Below are 19313 nucleotides of genomic sequence, written 5' to 3' on the forward strand. Positions count from 1 at the left end.
AAAGAGACTGGCATAATTAATGTGGTGAAAGTCTCTTGCATCAAATTCAGGACACATGCCCCCTCTCAGGATCATAGAACATGGAGGGTGGTCTAGTGAGTCTGCCCACAAATGGAATACCATTTGCCTTCCATTTACTGAATTATTGGGAAAATTGAGATGCAGAGTAGTTGGAATTTAATTGAAAATTTATATTATACAGACTATGATTGACACACTATGTTTGTGCAGCTTATGGTTCAATCTAAGAAATAACATTTCATAAACGCTGCAGGCTTCACTGCATTTCTGTTGTCATCTACACAGACAAAAACAGTGCCCAAACAAGTGAAGAGGGCACTCAGTAGAGAACGAGGCAGATGTCAAGTTTCTGGTACCAAAAATGGATGAAATTGGCAAGGCTGGTTCCCACGCAAAGCTTGGATATCACTGGACAGGCAGAATTATCTTTTCTCATTCCCTCATACTTACATATCATACAATGAAATCATACTTAAATTACAGTACATAGACCTAACTCAATTCTAAAGTTACCTTGACTACAGGAGGAGTGATTGGGAACTAGCAGTGAAAGGAATCAGTATGAAGAGCTTTTAAAAATGCTCCAGTGCTCATTCTCCTGAATGAAATAGCAATCACACCAATGCCTTTGTGTGAAGCTCTCAATTCAACATCTCAAATTGTTCCCACCACCACCAGCAGGCGAGAATCCACCAGGCCATCACCTTGGTGACAGACAGCTCTAAACACTGTCTCCAAATGCATCCCAAACTTGGATTGTAAAAGGCTATAATTCCACAGCTAGATGTTTCTCAGAGCTCAGTTAGATACATGCTCAGTATAATGTTTCACTCTAATCTTGATGATATGCACATAATTTTCCCAATTAGTAACCAGTGCCCAACTACAGTCTACTCCTGGCAATTCCAAGTCATTTTTGCACTCCAAATTGGAAATCATCCAACACAACACAAGGGAGAAAATGAATCCATTGCTAAAAAAATTAATGATCAGATAGTGTGGGTTTAGCAACTTTGAATTAAGGGTAGACTTCACCCGGAATGTCCAGTGAGGCAAATTGAATAGACTTGAGACAGGTAAAAAGTAGCACGATAAGCTAGATCCTAAAAATACATTACATTACATATCTGAATTTTATCAAATGTATGCATTTAATATTGCGCATTTCAGGTTTAACGAGGTCATCAGGTGTCAAATTTGCAAAAGCTGTGATATTTGAGCAACTACATGAATTATCAAGCGCAACTTAAATTCTGCATTTATAATAACCAGAGTTCTCCTACAAAACTACCTTATGATTCGAAACATAACCAATAATATTCTCAAAGTCACTCATTGGGTTTTTTTAATGAATAAACATAGAATAGGTCCAAAAATTGAGATGAAACTCAAATGCTTATCTCCTTTGGTTCATAGGTCAGGAACTCTGGTTCCCGACAAACCTCGGGCCTCTTGCGCATGTGCCGGTTGGAAAATGGCCACACGTTTTTTTTTAAGAAACGTTCTTCTGGCCAGGGACCTGCCCTCTGTGCCTGTGCAGAAGGGAGAAGAGAAAGCAGTGCGGAGAGGCAGGTCAAATGACCTGATACGGAACGCCATCATCTTGTAGATACTCCAGGGAGAGGTCCCAAAACAGGGAGGGACACAGAGAGAGGTCCCAAGAAGTCCCAGGTAAGGGATAACAACAGGGATCAGAAATGGGTCCCATTAATTCAAGTTAAAAGAAAAAAGCAGAGACATAGGCTCCTAACTAAAGAGAGAGCTGCAGGGAGCAGACTTTAAGCAAAGTGGGCCTGAGAAAAGCCCTTAAGATCTGAGAAGGCAACTGTTGGTAACTCCGTGCTACAGGTGATTGAGGCAAAGGGGTGCCCCTTTGGGTGCAGTGGTGTTCCGCTTGGCACAGCCGAAGGTCTGAAACTGAGCTTGGAAGGTGAAGCTTGAACATACTCCGAGATCCAGGGGATAGGCGAGATTGAAATCCTGCGAGGTGGGTCATTGTTGAAACTGTCCGGCTAGGAGCAACTTTGAGAGAATTCCAATGCGAGATATTCAAATGTGGAGATTAGAAACCATCGTGAGAAGACGAAGTTTCAGTGAGATTGGTCGGCTCACAATGTGACAAACATCTGGGTAGGTTAGTGTGAAATCCACTGAATCTGTTTTGGTCTCATCTGTCATCTATTGTGTAGTGTACTGCATCCGATCACCGTTCACCTGTTAATTCACATGTATCTCATACCTACCCTGAATGTTAGAGCATAAGATAGATATTATAGATTGTTTTATTTTTCTGAGCTTGTATAGTAAAGTTCATTTTTGTTTATTCCAAACCCGTGGAATCTTGTGGCTTTAATTACTTAGCAAGTATCTTGACACTCAAACTTTGTCTACTTTAAACAAAACATTACTGGTCCCTAATTGGGTCTCTCTCCACATCCCAGGGTCTGGCCAAAGATCACAAAATTAACACCAGTGTGCTGACCAAAACCAATAGTTTTACCATTAACCAATTAAGTCTAAGCCAATGCACCAATGAATGCTACATCACAGAAGTGACAACACTTCAAAAGTAATTTAATTGGCAGTAAAATGTTTTTGGGAACCCTGAGGTCATGCAAGGTACTATATAAATGCAAGTTCTTTCCTTTTGCACTTCAGGTGTCAGCCCCAACACCTGGAACGCAGCACAATGCTCAAATTTCCATCATGCATTTTTTATGTATACAAGTATTCAGAACAATGCTAGAGTTTGTCTTCCTCAAGTCACTACATACTTAAATGAAACTACAGCAATAGAATTACAAAAATATAATAGTTATACTGTACTAAAGCATCTTCCTACAGATATGATCTACTCAATGACCGGACATTCCCAGACAATTTTGTAAAGTAATGGTTCCTTTTCCAATATTGAGTGCATTTGTTTTCAAAAAAAGTGGCCTCTCTAAAACAGCAAGACAAAGCAAAATTTCTTGAAATACAACTTATATGCAAAATTTACAGGATTGAAAAAACAGAAATGAAAGCCCCTTGTCATAGAAACACTGGTGTCACAGAGCCTGCTGAGATTGGCACACACCAACATATTTTTCCTGAGAGAATAGTATCCAGCATATAAATTGTGAAATCTTGCAACTGTACCGTACAAAAGGTTTAAAATCACGGAAAATACCATTTCCTGTTCCAGCCTTTATAAGTATCTTTTGTAATAGATACAAACTGATCAAAGCTCTCCCTCAAAAGTGAAAACATTCTATCCATTTATCCATTACAAAATACAACGCCTTGAATCAGGTGTCCACATGTAATCGCCATCAACCTTCAAACAGTCAGCGGCTTTTTGAAGATTATTGGCTTTCAAACAAAGTATTCAGATTTCCTCAAGCCAGAACAGTATTTGACTCCCAAAAATATACATTCCCAAGCCATAAAGAACAGTCTGTAAATTACAACTTTTCCACTCATCCTTTATTCAGAATTCCCATGTCAGCTAGATCCAGCTTACAATACCTCAACTATCCAAATTTTTATATCCCAAGTATAACCCTAAGTATTCAACTGCACCAGTGTAAACTAAATCAAGTTTATAACTGCAAGTGAATTGCAGAAATAAAATCAAATTAGTCAATGAGGAAGTAGTGCAGGTTTTATATGCTGTGGCAAGGTCATCTCAAAATAACCAAGTCCACAATGGGTCTAATGGGAAAATAATTTTACTTATTAAAGACATAATCCAGAAATGATAAGTGAAGGATCATAGTCCATTGCAAAGGACATTACCAAAGCCAATGAGAGAACAGATGGTGTACTACAAAGTGACAACATGGTGATACCAACCTCACTGCTTGGAGCCCTATAGGTAACAGTAGGAAATGCTGATTAATGGGAGGTAAGGGACTCCATTTGTCAGATCTTGGAAAAGAACAAATTGGTGTAGGAGACTGTTGATTGCGCAATGATTTCAATCACATGCAAGATCCCTTTTTGCTTTGCAGTCTTGGAAGCAAAGAAAAAAATGACTAATTTATATACCACTTTTCACAACCACAGGATGTCTTACAGCCAATGAAGTACTTTTGGAGCATAGTCACTGTTGTAATGTAGGAAATGCAGCAACCAAATTGCACAGAGCAAGTGGCCATAAACGTCAGGGTGAAAACAATCAGATTAGTTTTTGTGACTTTTACTGAGGGCGAAATATCGGCCAGGACCACAAGGAATAATTTCCTCGTTCCCCTTCAAAATCTTGTCATGGGATTTTTTGCATCTTATCTGAAAGACAGCACCTCTGACAGTAGTGCTCTCTCAATACCGCACCACAATGTCAGCCTTGAATTTTGTACTCAAGTCCTGGATTGGGACTTGAACCTACAACCTTCTGATTTAGACAAGAGTGCGCTGCCAACTGAGCAATGGCTGACAAGCCATAAAATGCCAACAGTGCTTTATACTTGTGTGATCAGTGTTATCGTAATCTATATGTAGATTTCTCCCAACACTCTTTTTGCTTTAAACAGCACCTATAAGATAATGAAATGTCCCAAGGTGCTTCAAAGGAGCATTATAACGCAAAGTATGGTACTGAGCCACATAAGAAGATATTAGATCAGATGGACAAAATCTTGGTCAGAAGTATGTTTTAGCAAGTGTTTTAAAGGAATAAAGCGAGTTAGAGTGGTGGAGGTGTCAGAAAGGCGGGGATATTCCAGAGCTTAGAGTGTAGACAACTAAAGGCGTGGTGACCAATGTTGGAGCAATTAAAATTGGGGATGCACAACTCGTATGACAAGGGATAATTGAAGCAAAACACAGGTGCAGTTATAGAGAAGTTAAATAATGACAGGAGAGAGAAAGGTGTTGATAGGGTTGGTGAGTAGAATGGAGGAGGGTTGATCGAGTATAATGCCAGCATAGAGCAGTTGCGTCAATTTTTTTTATTCTTTCCCAGGATTTGGGCATAGGTGACCAGGCCAGCACTGGTTGCCCACCCCTAATTGCCCTCGGGACTGATGAGTGGTGATCAGTCTTGTTGAACCACTGTATTCCATGTGGTGTAGGTACACCCACAGTGCTGTGAGGAAGGGAGTTCCAGGATTTTGACCCAGCAACAGTGAAGGCATAGTGGTATTGTTCCAAGTCAGGATGGTGTGTGACTTGGAGGGAACTTGTAGGTGGTGGTGTTCCCATGTATTTATTTCTTTATTCATTCATGGGATGTGGGCATCACTGGCTAGGCCAGCATTTATTGCCCATCCTGAATTGCCCTTGAAAAGGTGGCGGTGAGCTGACTTCCATTAGTGAGGGAGTTCCAGGATTTTGACCCAGTGACAGTGAAGGAACGTCGATACATTTCCAAGTCAGGATGGTGAATGGCTTCGAGGGGAACTTCCAGGTGATGGTGTTCCCATGTGCCTACTGCCCCGTCCTTCTAGATGGTAGTGGTCAGGAGTTTGAAAAGGTGCTAAGGAGACTTGGTGAGTTCCTAAAGTGCATCTTGTTGATGGCACACAATGCTGCTACTGTGCATCGGTGGTGATGGTGGCAGTGACTGTTTTAGATGCTGGATGGGGTGCCAATCAAGTGGGCTGCTTTGTCCTGGGTGGTGTTGAGCTTCTTGTGTTGTTGAGCTGCACTCATCCAGGCAAGTGGAGAGTATTCCATCACACTCCTGACTTGTGCCTTGTAAATAGTGAACAGACTTTAGGGTGTCAGGAGGTGGGCTAATCGCTGCAGAATTCTCAGTCTCTGACCTGCTCTTATAGCAGCAGTATTTGTAAGGCTGGTCCAGTTCAGTTGCTGGTCAATGGTAACCCCCAGAATGTTGACAGTGGGGGATTCAGCAGTGATAATGCCATAGAATGTCAACAGGAGATGGTTAGATTCTCTCTTGTCAGGCATGGCTATTGCCTGGCACTTGTGCAGCACAAATGTTACTTGCCACTTTTCAGCCCATGTGCGAAGGTTGGCCTGACCTTGCTGCATGTGGACACTGACTTCCTCAGATAATGAAGCATCGCAAATAGTACTGCACATGGCACAATTGTCAGTAAACATCCCCACTTCTGACCTTATATGAAGGGAAGGTCATCGATGAAACAGCTGAAGATGGTTGGGTCTCGGATACTACCCTAAAGAACACTTGCAGTGACGTCCTGGGACAGAGATGACCAACCATCAAACCACAACCATCTTCCTTTGTGCTAGGTAAAACTCCAACTGGTGAAGAAAATCCAGCCCCCCACCCCCAAATTTCACCTAGGGCTCCATAATACCACATACGAATTAGGAGCAAGAGTAGGCCACTTGGCCCCTTGAGCCTACTCCGGCATTCAATAAGATCATGGCTGATCTGAAAGTAACTTCAACCCCACATTCCTAAATACCCCCGATAAGCTTTCACCCTCTTGTTAATCAAGAATCTATCTAGGTATGCCTTGTATATTCAAAGACTCTGCTTCCACCACCTTTTGAGAAAGACAGTGCCAAAGACTCACAACCCTCAGAAAAAATTTCTCCTCATCTGTCTCAAATGAGCAACCCCTTATTTTTAAACAGGGACCCCTAGTTCTAGATTCTCCCACAAGAGGAGACATCCTCTCCACATCCACCCTGCCAAGACCCCTCAAGATCTTAAAAGGTATCAATTAAATCACCTCTTACTCTAAATTCCAGTGGATACAAGCCTAACCTGTCCAACTTTTTAACCAGCCTATCCCTGGTATTAGTCTTGTGAACCTTCTCTGAACTGCTTCTAATGCATTTACATCTCCCTTTAAATAGGGAGACCAGTACTGTACACAGTACTCCAGATGTGGTCTCACCAATTCCCTGTACAACTGAAGCATAACCTCCCTACTTCTGTAATCAGTTCCCCTCACAATAAATGATAACATTGTTTGTTTTCCTAATTAACTGCTGTACCTGCATACTAACGTTTTGTGATTCATGCACGAGGACACCCTAGTCCCTCTGAATCTCAGAGCTCTACAATCTCGCCCCATTTAGATAATAAGCTTCTTTTTTATTCTTCCTGTCAAAATGAACAATTTCACATTTGCCCACATTATGCTCCATCTGCCAGATCTTTGCCCACTCACTTAACCTATGTCACTTTGTAGCCTCCTTACACCTCTTCACAATTTACTTTCCTACTCAGCTTTGTGTCGTCAGCAAATTTAACAACCATTCCTTCAGTCCCTTCATCCAAGTCATTTATATAAATTGTAAAAAGTTGAGGCCCAAGCACTGATCCCTGTGGCACACCACTCATCACCATCCTGCCAACCAGAAAATGACCCATTTATGCCAACTGCCTGCTTTCTGTTAGCTAACCAATCTTCTATCCATGCCAATATGTTACCCCCCAAACCATAAGCTTTTATTTTCTGCAATAACCTTTGATATGGCACCTTATCAAATGCCTTCTGGAAATCTAAGTACACTACATCCACAGGTTCCCCTTTATCCACAGCACATGTGACTCCTTCAAAGAACTACAATAAATTAGTTAAACATGATCTCCCTTTCACAAAACCATGTTGAATCTGCCTGATTGCCTTGAGTTTTTCCTAAGTGTCCTGCTATAACACCTTTAATAATAGCTTCTAACATTTTCCCTATGACAGATGTTAAGCTAACTGACCTATAGTTTCCTGCTTTCTGTCTCCCCTCCCTTTTTAAATAAGGGAGTTATATTTGCTATTTTCCAATCTAATGAAACCTTCCCCAAACCTAGGGAATTTTGGAAAATTAAAACCAGTGCATCCACTAACTCAGTAACCACTTCTTTCAAGACCTTAGGGTGAAGTTCATCCAGGCTTAGGGGTTTGTCAGCCTGCAGTCCAATTTGCTCAATACCACTTCCCTGGTGATTATAATTTCCTCAAGTTCCTCCCTCCCTTCCATTTCCTGATACGTCTATTTCTGGTATGTTACTTGTGTCCTCTATAGTGAAGATCGATGCAAAATACCCATTTAATTCATCCGCTATCTCCCTACTTTTTATTATCAATTCCCCAGATGCACTTTCTAGAGGGCCAACGCTCACTTTTCTTATTTAAATATCAACAGAAACTCTTCCTATCCATCTTTATGTTAATAGCTACCTTTCTCTCATACTCTAATTTTTCCTTCCTTATTAATTTTGTCATTCTCTGCTGTTCTTTATATTCTTTCCAATCTTCTGACCTGCCACCCATATTTGCGTAATTATTGTGTTTTTTCTTTAAGTTTCACACTGTATTTAACTTTGTTAACCACGGATGGTGGACCCTCCCCTTAGAATTTTTCTCTCTCATTGGAATGTACCTATTCTGTGTATTCTGAAATATCCCTTTAAATGTCTGCTACTGAACCTCCATTGACCTATCCCTTACCCTCATTTGCCAGTTCACTTTAGCTGGCTCTGCTTTCATGCCCTCATAATTGCCCTTATATAAGGTTAAAATGCTAGTCTTGGGACACATTCGTCTCTCCCTCAAAATGAATGCAAAATTTAATCATATTATGATCACTGCTACCTAGTGGTGCCGTCAGTAGGAGGTTATCAATTAATCCTACCTCGTTACTCAATACCATGTCTAGTATAGCCTGCTCTCTGGTTGGCTTTAGAACGTGCTTTTCTAAGAATGTTTATGGGATAGTTTCCATCAGCTCCTCATCTACGTTACCTTTTCCCATCTGATTTCTCCACGTCTATATATAGATTAAAATCCCCCATGATTATTGCTGTACCTTTCTGGCAAGCTCCCATTATCTCTTCTTTTATACCATGTCCTGTGTAGTTACAGTTAGGAGGTCAGTACACCACTCCCACAAATGACTTCTTGCCTTTTATCAATCCTCTTCTCAACACAAACAGCTTCTACATCCTGGCTTCCTAAACTTAGGTCACCCTTCTCTAATGTGCTAATACCATCAATTAACAGAGCCACTTCCTATCCCTCCTAAATTGACGTTGAGCGCGGCAGACATGGACAGATCAGTGCCTGTCCGATGGCCGAGAGTGTCCCGGCCAAAGTGGACATCCCCGTACCTGCTCCTCCCAATTCTGCCGCCACCCCAGCCGCCAAGAAGGCCGCCTACCAGCTGCAGAAAAGCGGCAGCGCAGCAGTGGCCGAGCAGATCGTGGAGGCAGTGGCCGCCACCAAGGAGCACCAGGTGGCCAAGCTGAACGCCCTGAGGAAACCATTTCGGCCTCCGGCTACGAGCTGGAAATGGGCAGCGGCGCCTAGCCCAACCAGCCGCTCGGCACCTTAGCCAACCAGGGATCCGCGAGCGAGAGGGGGGCAGGCACCTCCTCGGCCTCCCTCCACCCAGAGTAGCAGGAGAGGGAGGAAGGGGGACCAGTGAAAGGAGAGGGCAAGGACAGCATCAAAGGAGGAGCCAAGAGGAAAGCACTGATGGCCAAGAGAGCTGCCCAAAGAGAGTGGTGGCCAAACAGGCCAAGAAATCATCAACCAAGAGCGCCCGAAAGGGGATGGTGGCAAAGCCGAGAAAAGTCCCCAAGCAGCCAACAATATCCAGGCCTGCGGGGTGTAAGCAGGTGGCGGGGAAGAGGAGGTAGAGGCTCAAGGAGCAGAGAAAGATCTAAATGTCACATACCCTTTGATATTCAGGTCCCAATCTATGTCACTCTGTAGCCATGTCTCTATAATGGCTAGCAGATCGTACTTATTTATTTCTATTGGCACTATCAGTTCATCTGTTTTGTTTTGAATACTACGTGCATTTAGATACAGAGCCTTTTATTACTTTTGTAGCATCTAGCCTTAACTGATTTACTCTTAGATTTGTATTCTCTGTCCCTTCCTGTCACGGTCTGTTTATCATTTCCCATATTAATACACATCTCTCTTGCCTTGTATCTACTCTTTGGTTTACCACATCTTCCCAAATTTGATCCCTTGCCCCCACTATTCAGTTTAAAACCTTCTCTACTTACCTATTTGGCGGCTCGTAACCCCAGCACTGTTCAGGTGTAGGCCATCCATGGTACAGATCTCACTTTCCCCAATACTGGTGTCAGTGCCCCACAAAACTGGAACCCACTTCTCCCACACCAGTCTTTAAGCAACGCATTCAGTTCTCTAATCTTATTTGTCCTACATCAATTTGCACGTGGCACAGGTAATAATCTAGAAACTATTACCTTTGAGATTCTGCTTCTTAATTTGCTGTGCAGCTCATCATACTGACTATGCAGAGCCTCCTTCCTCATCCTGCCTATGTCAATGGTACCTACATGGACCGTGACCACTGGATCCTCTCCCTCCAAGCTCCTCTCCAGCCCTGAGCAGGTCCCGAACCCTGGAACTGGGCAAGCTGTGTGGATTCTCACTCTTTGCTACAGAGAACAGTGTCAATTGCCCTTACTATACTGTCCCCTACTACCTCTACATTCCTTTTTGCTCTCCCAAATCAGATGGCCTCCTGTACCACAGTGCCATGTTCAGTTTACTCAGTTACACTCACCCAAACAAGCTGAGAGAACCTCAAACCTGTTGGACAATTGCAGAGGTTCCCACTCCTATCTTCTGCATCCCCTCCTATCCCTGGCCACTGACCAAATCAGAAGACCCTATCCTAAGTGGTGTGACTGCCTCCTGGCATAAAGCATCCAGGTAACTTTCCCCTCCCTGATGTGTCGGAGTCTGCAGCTCAGCCTCCAGCTCAGTGACTCTGAGTCGAAGTTCCTCAAGCCTCAAACACTTACTGCAGACGTGTTTGTCCTGGATCACAATGTTATCCAGGAGCTCCCACATGCTGCAGGTCACCTTTCCTGCCATCCTTAATGTGTTTAAATAATTACTTAATGGTATTAATCACTTATTTGTGTTGTTTTCTTATATATTTTATTAACTTTACCACCAAATTGTGTACTATTTTAAACATTAGGGATAGAATAAAAACTTACCAGACTCACCAAACAGCTAGCTTCTTTCCCCTTAGTAGAGCAAGAACCAATTTTTATATGGTGAAAAAGATAGAAAGAGGAAATGAACGAATTCCTTCTGCCCCTTCACTGAATTTCCCTCTCACCAAACTCCAAGTCTTCACTCAGTCAGTCAGCTGCACTCCATTTGCCAAGGTTGCACTCAAGAACCCTGAATTTATAGTAAACTGAGACTATAGTAACCAGATTCAACCATTTGGCTAATTAACTACTCATCTCCTACAACTGAGAGTGAGCTCACCCTGTCTAAATTGCAAGAAAGAACTTAGCCTGCTTACACAGTACTTTCCAGTTACTGCTAATTACAGACTAGATCAGATTTTAAGAGCAAAATTTAGGAACAAAATCAACACTGAAAACTCCCCTCTCACAAAACACCAAGTCTTCACTCAGTCAGCTGCACTCTGTTTGTCTACACTCAGTCAAATGCTGTCTTGATGTCAAGGGCAGTCACTGTCCCTCACCTCTGAGTTCAATTCTTTTGCCCATGTGCGTCCAAAGCTGTAATGAGGTCAGGAGCCAAGTGGCCCTGACAGAACCCAAGCTGAGCGTAAGCAAGCAGATTATTGCTTTGTAAGTGCCCCTTGATAGCACTGTTGACAACACCTTCCATCATTTTGCTGATGGCCTGTTTGTGCTGTAAATTCTACATAAAATTAATTTTCTGGAAACACAGCATTCTATAAATAAAACCTTCATTGGGGTTCTTCAGCCATTTTACTGAGTGTGTGGAACACTTGCATAAATCAACCATTGCTATATGTGATGTCAATGTCAAAAGAGTATGCTTTGCTGTCATTCTTCCCAACATTCAGCTTTAGCACCAATCAGCAGCTCATTTTAAAAACAAGATTAAAATCACACTTCCAGATCATCACTCACTGTCGAACTTGCTCTCTGTGCCCTCCCTGCCAGCCTCACCGTCTCCTCCCTAATAAAATAGACTCAATTGTTTAGGTGACAGAGATATTGACAAAATAGATTAAATAAACGGGAGAAAAATGCGAATGAAATGGGAGTGTCAACATTTAAAAAGGAAAAGGAAACAAAGAACAATTTATGGGGATGAAAGGAAAACAAAATGCTAAATCTTGAATACATTTCCTGGATAACCAATAGCCAATTATGAATCTTCAATCCACGATGCAACATGCTGGTAGTTAAACTGCTTACAGTAGTTAAGACTTGGATGGATCATGTTGTGCATTAAAAACATTAATTAACAGTACCAACAGCAAATGGTATTTTCAACCCACAGACTGAAACCATGCTGTTACTTCGCATCGATTTGGGAAGTTGTGAAATGACTCAGGAAGGCATACGTTGTGCTCGTTACATATTATCATAGCTATTGCCTAGACCTGCACATTTCACTTAACCTTCTATTCCAGGTCATGTAAATAAAAGATATCGTGAGCTGTTAGTTTAATCAGCGATGAAACAGCTATCGCACAAACTCACTTTAATATCAACAAACTCAGATGAGTCCCTACTGCTTGAAGCACTGGGTGAATTAAAGGGGCAAGAAACTGCAGCATGGGGCAGAGATGTAGTTTCCAACCCATTGGACTCTCATTGTAAAGTAACCCATCTAATATACCAGATTTGAACACTTTTTAAAGCTAGTCCTATAATTATGAAGGCTAGGTTTACTATGCAAGAGCTGTAGAATTTTTATTAGTAGTGGAATTAGCCACTTTAACTTCTACATAAAACCCTAAATATTCTTAGTGCTAGTAGCTGGATTCTACTTCATGGGTCCCAAGGGCTGCTATTTAAATCAGGTAAAGTGGGGTCCAGCAGGTTAGCTGTAATTTTAAAATACTGTCACTAGGACAATGTGTGTTTTACTATTATCTATGATCAAAGTGTTTTTAATGGGTGAAGTTAGTATGTTTTCCTTTCCCTCAGTGTTGTCCCAATTTAAATAATTTCCAGCAGCAAGTTATTGTGAATTTTAAAAATAAGGATGATTATTTGTCACACACTTGCCTGAGGTTTTAATGCAACATCTTACACACACTACCACACACAAAAAGTTGAGATACAGATGAAAAAAAAGCAATACAAGTTGTAATGATTTCAGTCTTTTTCATAGTAAGCCTGTAGTTTCTCAGTTGAATTGATACTTTCATTGTAGCAGAGGTCTTGAAAAACACAGGAATCTCAGTAAGCTGCGATGCTCCTTGTTGTTGAATTTCTAGGAGGCTGGTTCTCAGGTGAGCTTGAAGTCAGAAAAGGTTGGGGCAAAGATTCTCCCTCTTTCAAGGTAGATGTTCGACCCTGGCTGCATTGTCTTGCAGCTGCTTTGATGGATTTTCAAATGCCATTTCAAATCTGAACAGCTTCTGCTATTTTTAAAAAGAACAGGTAGCAAGCATGGCTGCCTCAAATCATGTGACCAATTACAAGTTCAAAGTCCCACTTCCAAAAAAGGATAGTGGGTAGCTTTTCTTCACATCCTGTGTTTTAGCCTTTCAAACGTCCAAGGCTTTTGAGGTCATCTTAATTGAGTGACCCATTCAATTCAAATTACCCTTTGAATGCCTCTCACGAAAAGGACAATGAGTTTCAATGGTTCTATGGCCCAGGATGACGAGTCATTGGATGTGATAGTCTTGTTCTGTTTACAGTTCATCCTTAATAAAAGGACTTTTCACAAGTGCCCGGGATTGTTCCTATTTTAATGAGGTATTTGCTTGAGTTTCAGTTCTGTCTGGAGTCGATGATGCCAAATTCATTATGTTGTCAGCCATCTTAAATATATAGTTTTAAGATCTGTATTATCTCCATGCTTGTACTGGACGTGACAATACTATGCCATTAGCCTTTTGAATCACAATCTGCTATTCTCTCATGACGTCGACACTTTTGACATTAATGTGCACATTCTTTCACAATACTCACAATTCTGATTATATCTGCATTCATGTAAAGAGAATAAAAATCAAATGTAACTTAAGTAATGCTGGTTGATGGATAATTATTATATAACCAGGACACCAGTTAGAGCTCCCCTGCTCTTCTTCAAAATAGTGCCATGAAATTTGTTTTACATCCATCCAAGAACACAAACAAGACCTCACTTTAAAGGCTCATCCAAAAGACAGTGTTTCCGACACTGGAGGGGATGAAATAAGTCAGTGACTTATTTCAAAGTGACATCTTTCAAAAAACTATCTACTGACTGAAGATAGAATTGGATTTGCTAAGATGGCTTCCATGGTCAAGTAGTTTACACCTGGCCAAATAATTGAGATAGTTACTGCTGAGCATGCCAACACTTTCAGCAAAGGAAGAAACAGCATAGGGTGGGGAGCTGTAGAAGAAAAGACTGCACTTAACAGCAATAAGATCACATAGAGCTAAACTTGGCAAATGACAGACATTATAAGCAAGTAGCCAGAATGGTGCCCAATACAGATAATCTCAGTTAATACCACTCAAGGACTCATCCACTATAGGGAAATTGAAATTGCCAACCCATCAGGCTCAATCACACATACAAACATTAGATCTGGCTTTGCTAAAAATACACAGGTTAAATCAATACTGCCTAATATTCCCACACCTCCGGGCTAGGAAAGATTTGTACTTCTTAGAAATCCACAATCAGTGCAGCATGCTCCTTCTGTACAGTAATTTAAGACTTCATGAATCCATCACCAACTTTTCCCACAGGCTCTCAGACGATAACTTAAAATACATCGCAAGACATCTCTGCATTTTGTTTCTCCGTAGAAGACAAAAAGCTACATTTTGGTGGAGTGAAGATTCCATGTTAACTAATTGCCCTGGATAACAACCAGTAGGCAAGGGAACCAGTGCTTGTCAGTTATCTGCCAAGTGGGTGATGCCAATCCTGGTCTCTGCCAGAGGGCTGCATAATGGGTATGCAGCATACCCATCTCAAAGAAAATCACTTTTAATCTTTTACAACAAAGTCTTTAGAGACTAAGAAAGATTCATGTTACCATAACATGTTAAAAGGTGACATTCAAGATTTAGAAAATTCAATAAAATTATTTGGAGAGTAAGCAGCAGAACTAGCAGTGGTGCATGGTATCGTCATCTTACACTCTAGACATTGGAATATTGGGGTGATACATATTATATTTATACAGCTCATCGAGCCACCATCATTTTACTGGACTGGTTTAAAAATTACAAATTCGGAAAGGTTGTACCATTAATCTATGTTAAGGCAATGCAACAGCATGTTTCTTCTCTATTACAGGACACATATCCACACTCTACTACTGCTGACTTTTAGTTTTAATAACAAACGATGAACAAATATTTAGGAAGCGGAAGGGATAAGGACTGAGAAAGAGATGAACTGCCCTTTAAACTGTACTGCACGTTCTAGTGATGAAAATACATTCTTGGGAGACGCAGTTATGTCACCTTCTAGTCCTCAAGAAGTTGTAACCAAAATATTCAGAAAACAAAATCAGACTTTTACTTGAGGAGGCTCCACAAATATCCCCATCCTTAATGGCAGGGGGGCCCAGCACATCAGTGCAAAAGAAAAGCGGAAGCATGAAAAAAACAAGCGAGGTTCAAGGGAATACTGAAATTCAGATTTGGACCCTCGAGTACCAGTACCTCAGGAATTGTTTTGCTGCTTTACAATCGTACTTCCTTCCCCTGTGCATTCCTACATATTTCTAATTTTAGACTATCTGTATGAAAACTGTATTGAATTGACAGAGAGAATTATGGCATTTTCACAACATTGAGCTATAAAAGCATCACAGCTAGAACAAGGTGGCAACCATGTTAGCAAAAAAGTGCCAGAGGCAGGTAACTAAGCCACCTCACATCAAATGCCTTTCAAAACATGTGCCCAAAGTTCAGTTTTTCAGAATGAAAAATCTGCATGAAAGTACACCTTAATCATCAGGATTTAAGGCAAATGAACGCAGGAATTGTTAAATGAAAAAAAAACCATGGTCCATCTAGTTCACTGGATGGGACAGAGTGCATTCATAACTATTTGCAGAAAGATTATCAGGTGAGCACACAAATGACAAGACAAAGTATACAATGAAGGAATTGAAATAGCATTGGGAGACTCAAAGGGTCTTGCGAGTAACAGTAGACTCAGCACTTCCAAAGGTGAGACAAATATACGAAGACATAATTAAAAAGGCATAAAGAATGTTGGATACACAGTGGAACAATGCAGTACAAGTACGCTGATAGGAGCACACTCGAGAGTGATGAATGGACCCTGGTGTAAAGAGGAAAAGATGTGAGAATATATTTGTAAAAGCTGAGTTTTTAAAAATTCATTTCTTGAGACGTGGGCACCCTCAGCAAGGCCAATATTTATTATCCGTCTCTAAATGCCTCCAAGAAGGTGGTGCCGAGCCACCTTGAACGCCCCAGCTTGTGTAATGTTGGTACACACACAGTGCTGTTAGGGAGGGATTTCCAGTGTTATGACCCAGCAATGGTGAAAGAACAGCGATATAGTTCCAAGTCACAGTGGTGTAACACTTTGAAGGGAACTTGCTGGTTTGTGTTCTCATATGCTTGCTGCCCCTGTTTTTCCAAGAGGTAGAGGCAGCAAGTTTAGAAGGTGCTGTCGAAGAAGACTGGCAAGTTGCTGCAATGCACTTTATAGACAATGCCCACTGCAGCCACAGTGTGCTAGTGGTGGAGTGAGAGAATGGTTAATGTGATGGATAGGATGCCTATCAAGCAATGGGAAGTTGGGGTAAGAGCAAAGTATAACTGTATAATTTATAGAAGCCTGTGTATACACACACTTCCAGCCCACAATTCTGATTCAATGCCAGCATGTGTAAATATTTATAATGGAAAAAACCCCACAGAAACATGTCAGCATTTATAATGGAAAAGAAAATTGCATAGGAAATTGTTGAATATTTCAGAAGTGAAAAAAAATGCCTCACAATTTGTTTATACACTAAATGAATAAGTCAAATTTCCAGTTGAAAAATGTTCATTTGCCACATTTCTTATCAATAATTGAAATTTGGAATGCTCAAAATAAGGTTTCAAAGACAACTTTAAAACTCTAACAAATTGTGTGTTTTACAACAGCAAGTTTACCCTGTCTTTTGTCTCTCTTAATGCCCTTTGGAAGGCTTCAAATCTATTTCAAAAGCCTTGGCCTTTAACTGGATTATTTTTAAAACTTCTGAATGATTCTGACCATGCCTTTGCACTTTGAGCATATGCAGTCTGCTGGGTTTTCCAGCTGAAATTTTTAAACCTTTACTTCAAGTGAGTGAAAACACTCGCTTCACTTTCACACGAACATTTGCTTTTAGCAAATAACTGATTCAGTCTTTACAAGTAGCCAATACAACCTCCCTATCCTCAAAAACCAGAAGGCTGGTAACTGAACATAATTCCATTGCAGAAACACAACTGTGCAGTTATCAGCTTCATAAACACATGCAAAATTGATAACCCAGTTAACACAGTGCCAAGGAAAATTCTCTGCTGTGACCTCCAGTTGTACTTTTTACTTCCACTAGAAATACCGGACCCAACCTATGGCATTATGCCACATTACATATAAAACGGCAGAGATAATATTAGTAAACTGAAACTAACGTGACTCACAAGCAAATTTTGACACCATGTCACAGCAGGGTTATCCAAGTTTTGTTCCTTGTTGTCTACTCAAGGTATTGTGAAAGTCTTGGAGGTCACACTTAAAGATTAAATGTCAGTTCCATTCATTTTCACATTTCAAACTGCTGACACCAACATCTCAATGCTCCGATTCACAATTTACTCAAAAAGGAAACCACAAAGGATCATCATGCCCCACTGCATCAATATTACAGAATAACTTGGGGAATTCAGATTAATTTATGTTACATACTTAAGAACACATTCACAGCCAAGCTCACCCAATATTTTCATTCTAAATTTACAGAACTGACCTACTGGAGGGAAAATGCCCAATGTGCTGTGCCCCATACAAACAAGCTTTATTAGAAGCCTCAGTAATCGACTGGCAAAAGGTAAAAGTTAAATCTAGAAATCCTGCATTTTACATTAGCGATTTGACATGGCAGTTAACTTAAAATATTTCAGTCACAAGAAGTCACATAATATAAAAATTTATATAATAAATCTAGGTGCCACTTTTTAAAGTTTTCTTACCACTTAGACATTACAAATACGGGTTTGATAGCTGAAATACATGCATTGAAACGTATAGACGATTTCAATCATATCTGCAAAAATACGAATCATTTCTATCGCAATGAATCTCAACAAATGCAAACATGTACAGTTCCTGCATCTGAAGCTGCTGGCGATGTTCGGTTCCTCGCAGTTAAAACAATAGTATTATGCAATACATGTATAGATATATCATAGGCGAGTGTTAACTGCGACTTCAAAAAAAGGCATTTATTAAATATTGCTATTAAATAGAGGTTTAGGACACCAGCAAACATTAAGAATTTTTTTTCCTTCAAAAAGCCTGCTTCAAATTTACACTGATGAGATGATTAGCAATCTACTCATGCCCAGCATGGAAAACAAGCCGATTTCACTGGAGCAGAAAGCCTCTGGGGAGGCAGTTTCTACAAAAAGGGTGAAAAGGGGAGGAGGAAGGGCTGGCAGAGGGACACGGGAGGAACAGAGGGACTGGGTATTATTCAGGATTGCAACTTCCACGCCACCCTCTCTCCAACAGAGCTCGCAGAATACGCGAGAAGGGGCTGTTGAGTATTTGAAGAGGAAAGTTTTGCTGATTTTTTCTTTAAATTTTCTGCCCTGGGTTGCAAACTTCCCAGACTTGAAGCGCCCGCGCGCTCCGACGATGTCCACCCCAACCGGCGCGCATGCGCGGCCGTGCCCCGGAGAGCGGAGTCCCGTCCGGCCGTCGCTAGGCGATTGCCCGGCGACTCCCGACCCTCACCCCGCGGTCAGAGCCCCGCCGGGCTGATAAAATCGTCAAAAAATAAACCTTCTTTACCTGCACTTTATCTCCATTGAACGGCAACGCCCGCAGTGTATGTGTCTTTCTTTCTTCCCTTCACTCACACACTCTTACTCTCCCTCTCGCTCTCGTTGCCCGAGTGCAAGAGAAACAAGCGCAGCTTTCGACCGCACCGGAAATCAGCCCGCTTAGCAACGGATGTGACGTCACCGCCGGCCGCCGATGACGCGGTATCCCAGCAACAGTCCCCGCCCACTGGTAAACAAAGCAAGGCACCTGTTCCTGCAGCACCCCACACCATTCCCATTCCCAGGAACAGAACAATTGGGAGCAGGAGTAGGCCTATCAATTAGATCACGACTGATCTTCCACCTCAATACCATTTTTCTGTACTAGCTG

At 41.4% G+C, this 19313-nt stretch overlaps 1 protein-coding gene across 1 annotated transcript in view; it reads right to left on the reverse strand.

Moving 5' to 3' along the window:
- The window catches only part of LOC144685505 (nucleus accumbens-associated protein 2-like), a 110406-nt gene extending 91311 nt beyond the window's left edge, over nucleotides 1-19095 (reverse strand). Inside the window, exon 1 of the mRNA XM_078550093.1 lies at nucleotides 18951-19095. The gene's annotated coding sequence lies outside the window, so the exon portion shown is untranslated. The remainder of the gene's footprint in view (nucleotides 1-18950) is intronic.
- Nucleotides 19096-19313: the final 218 nt, after the last annotated feature.

The sequence above is a fragment of the Cetorhinus maximus genome, chromosome 10 (genome assembly GCF_964194155.1).
Source record: "Cetorhinus maximus chromosome 10, sCetMax3.hap1.1, whole genome shotgun sequence".
In the NCBI taxonomy this organism is placed as follows: domain Eukaryota; kingdom Metazoa; phylum Chordata; class Chondrichthyes; order Lamniformes; family Cetorhinidae; genus Cetorhinus; species Cetorhinus maximus.